The sequence below is a fragment of the Grammomys surdaster genome, unplaced genomic scaffold (assembly GCF_004785775.1).
Source record: "Grammomys surdaster isolate TR1022 unplaced genomic scaffold, NIH_TR_1.0 145, whole genome shotgun sequence".
Taxonomy (NCBI): domain Eukaryota; kingdom Metazoa; phylum Chordata; class Mammalia; order Rodentia; family Muridae; genus Grammomys; species Grammomys surdaster.
This window is the reverse complement of record NW_021604603.1, coordinates 3301595-3305822: the sequence shown is the minus strand read 5'-3', so window position 1 is coordinate 3305822 and position 4228 is coordinate 3301595. Positions and strand designations below refer to the sequence as shown.

At 46.1% G+C, this 4228-nt stretch overlaps 1 pseudogene; it reads right to left on the bottom strand.

Moving 5' to 3' along the window:
• Positions 1-3480: 3480 nt before the first annotated feature.
• Positions 3481-3924, bottom strand: LOC114618826 (annotated as a pseudogene).
• Between the last annotated feature and the right edge of the window lie 304 nt (positions 3925-4228).

Genomic DNA, 4228 nt, shown 5'->3' with positions numbered 1-4228 from the left:
TAGAGGTGGGGGCAATACATCACAATTCACAACTCCATTTGGGCCACAGAGAAGTTGAAGGATCCCTTAGGGATGAGATGATGCTGGGTATGATGGTCACAGACCTGTAATGCTAGCTACTCAGGAGGCTGAGGCAGGGGATCCAGAATTCCAGGACAACTTGAGACACATAGCAAGGCTCTGTCTCACAGTGAGGCTGGGTTCAGGGTGCTGTGAAGATGGAATAACACATGGTCACCATTCTGTGTTAGAAAACACAGAACAGGGAATGAGAAAGGCGGAGCCTTCTCTCTGTAAAAATGTACATCAGAGAGACGATGTGGGCATGTACCTTGGCCAGAAGCTATAGTGGGACATGTTCCTAAGACAAGGACCAGTTAGAGCCTGTGAGACCCATCTGACTGGGGATCACTGCAGCTGCTGTGAAGGTTGGGGCTGGTCTGTGGAGCATCACACCGGCCCATTCACCATGACCTGGTGTGTCCGGGAAAGGGAGCGCCCAGTCCAACTGAAGAGGATGTGTGCTGGCTAGTTTTTATGTCAACATGAGACAACATAGAGTCATTTGAGAAGAGAGAACTTTAGTTGAGAAAATGCCCTTACCAAGATGTCCGTAGACAAGCCTGTGGGACATTTTCTTGATTAATGATAAATGTGGGTGTTGCCATTCCCTGAGTGGACAGGTCCTAGACAGTAGAAGAAAGCACACATGCCTTTAATGCCAGCATGAGGGAGGCAGAAGCAAGCAAATCTCTGAATTAGAGGCTAGCCTGGTCTTCAGTGGAAGTTTGGTCAGCCAAGGCTGCACAGAAAAACCCTGTCTTGCAAAAACAAAACCAAAAAACAAACCAAAAAACAATCCAAAACTAAGCCTGGATAGCAAACCAATAAACAACCCTCCTCATGGCCTCGGCCTGGGTTTCCTGAGCTACAACAAGCTGTAAGATGAAATAAACCCTTTCCTCACCAGGTTGCTTTTTATCACAGCAGTAGAGACTCTAAGACTGAAATCAGAGCTAGAAAGCGGACCGTCACTGTTTGGGGGAGGGTTGTGGAAGGACTTTGGAATTTGGTCTGGGACATTCACTGAGTACTCAGAACTCAGGGAGCTACTGTGGAAGCTGAGGAGATAATACTGAGAGCCATACAGATGATAGGGCCCTGGCTCCTGGAGTTTCAAAGACTGCAGGGCCTGCTGGAGCAATATTTTGAATTTCAGTTCCATGGTTCTGGTCAGATGAGGCTGAAAATCAGCTGTGATTAACAAGAGGCCAGAGCTACTGAAGCGAAACCTCTGCTTTGCTGGAACAGGCGATGCTGGTCCAGGAGAGCAGCATCACTGTGGTCCCCAAGTGAGTGAGGCTGCACCTCATGCTGACAGCTGAGTCTGGTAGTGTGAAAGCCACCCACGTGGTACTGGCTTTGAAGGCATGAAAGGGTTGTGGAGAACAGCTTAACTGTGGCACTGTGTGTAGGGCTGGAATCCCTGTGAGTGTCCAAGTGAGGCTTTTGGTGAAGATGAAGGCCAGTTGTAGTGGAGACCCAGGCCTGGAGATACCAGTACCTCGTTGGATCGGGCCTGAGTCTACAAGGAAAGCTGTAAGTTCTGTGATACAGTTGAGACCAAGACCCTTTGGAACTCAGAGGGTCATGAGTGGGTCCCAGACACCAAGCATTGAGCTTTTTACATTGATGCATTTTGGTTTTGCTTTGATTTAGTTGTGACTACGTTATGGATTTGTCCTTCTTAGAATAAGAACGCATGTAACTTATTTTTGATCTTACAGGAGGCCACAGTTGAGAGTCTTCGAACTTTTGAAGAGACTGTGGATAATTTAGAGAGGCTTTTGAGCTTTGGAAGAGACTCTGGATGTTTTAAAGAGATAGAATTTTAAAAGCTTGAATTTTTAAAGACTATGAGACTTTTAAAAGTTGGAGAGTAGAGCTGCAGAGATGGCTCAGCTGCTCTTACAGAGAACCCAGATTTTGTTCCCAGCACCCACATGGTAGCTCACAACTGCTTGTAACGCTAGTTCCAGGGGCTCTGATGCCCTCTTCTGACCTCCAGTGACCTCTGAACAATCTTGGTGCACATACATACACTCAAGCACACAAATACATACACACACATAAGCATATATATATATTAAAATAAATGTGGTGGTTTGAGTATGCTTGGCCCAAGGATTGGCACTATTAGAAGTTGTGGCCTTGTTGAACAAAGTGCATCACTGTGGGGGTGGGCTTTGAGACCCTCCTCCTAGCTGCCAGAGGACTGACTGCTCCTGGCTTCCTGTGGATAAAGATCTAGAACTCTCAGCTCCACCCACACCACGCCTGCCTGAATGCTGCTGTGTTTCCTGCCTTGATGATAATGGACTAAACCTCTGAACCTGTAAGCAATTCCCAATTAAAAGTTGTCCTTTATAAGAGTTGCCTTGGTCATGGTGTCTGTTCACAGCAGTAAAAGCCAAACCAAGACAATAAATCATCTTTTAAATTTGGAATGTTTTATACTGTGGTGTTAATATTAATATGAGACCTTAAGACTCAACAAGAAAGGAAAGGTTGTAGCTTACCAGTGATGTGTTTGTGTGTCAAGCTGACAAAGGGTCAATTCTGCCAGCTAGCTTTAATGTCATCTTACACATGCTAGAGTCATTTGGGAAGAAAGAATCCCAGCTGAGAAAATGCTCCCACCAAATTGGCCTGTGGTCCATTCTTGATTAATGATGGATGTGGATGGACCCATGCCACATTGGGCAATGCCATCCCTGGGTGGGTGGTCCTGGTGGGCAAAGCCATGGAGAGCAAGCCACTGAGCAGGCCTCCTTTGTAGTCTCTTCTTCAGTTCCTGCCTCCAGGATCCTGACTCTAGTTCCCAGACTGATTTCTTAGACTACAAGTTATAAGATGAAATAAACCCTTTCCTTCCCAAGGGGCTATTGGTCATGATGTTCCACCACAGCAGTAGAAACCTTAGCTAAGACAGAATATAAAACATAATCTTCAGAAGGAAGCCAGAGTAACAACAGCAGACTCAAAATGCAGGCTGAGGTGAAGGAGTGTCCGATAATTGTCCCAGAAAAGAAGCAGCTCTAGATAGATATTGAATTATCCAGACTGAGAGCAGAGTGCTCACAGAGCCAAGGAGGAGCACCGGGACTCAGACGCTGACATCACTTTAGAGTCCTGCAGTTGGGAGGACTGTCATTCAGGAAGGGAGAAGCCAGCGTAAGCAGGCAACCTGATGGCCAAAGAAACTGAAAGAAAGCTCCTTAGTTCTTGATCTCTGAAACCCTCCAGAGACTTCTACATGACTCATGTGAACTCCGGTTCATCTAAGCCAAGTGAAGCTGACTTTTTTTTTTTGGATTAACATTCACTTTAATGAGAATGGTCTCCTCAATAAGTGTGTCCGTAAGCTGAAGCTGTGTGACATCAGGACTTTGCTTCCTGCTCCACAGGCTTCAGATGTCACTACATGACTAACTCCCCAGTGCTCTTGAGGCACGTGCTGGACATGCTCTCTTCTGTGGGAAGTCCCTGTGGCAGCTTCAGGGGCTGAATGCGTATCAAGCGTTTAAACACTCTCAGCTTTGCATTCACCGATGGGATGTTCTTGTGAATTTGAAGGCTGTGTGCCTTCTGTAGTCCAAGCATCTTGATCATATCTTTTCCCCAGTATGGACACCTCTTTGTACTTCTTATTCTTGTACCAATGTGCAGTTTATGAGGGTTCTGGGGGTCCCCACCATATTTTTCATGATCTTCAGGTCCAGGCTGAAACACTTTATCTGGAATTCTTGATCTGGTAAATTTGTGACGTATCCATTCTGTACGAATGAGAGATTCTGCACCTTTCTTCACAGTCTGTAATCTGCCTGGAGGCCTCTGAAATACTGAGCACAGAACCCCTGCCATAAGTGCCATTCTTCTCTTTAGAGGCTCCAACACCAGATCGGGGATGCTTAACACCAATGGTGATCAAAGTGGTCAGCATTCCAGTCAGGACTACATAGTGGGAACCGGCGACCACTACGTCCACTGCAAATGGCCCCGAGAAGCTGACTTTCTAAAAGTAGTTTTAATCTATGACAAATATGCAACTCTTCACAATGAGTATTCACGCCTGCCCTCACGCAGGACCGCTTAGGCCAGGTACAGTGGTAAGTGTCTTTCATTCTAGCACACTTAACATTTATTGAGTTATTGTGCTGAGTTCTGA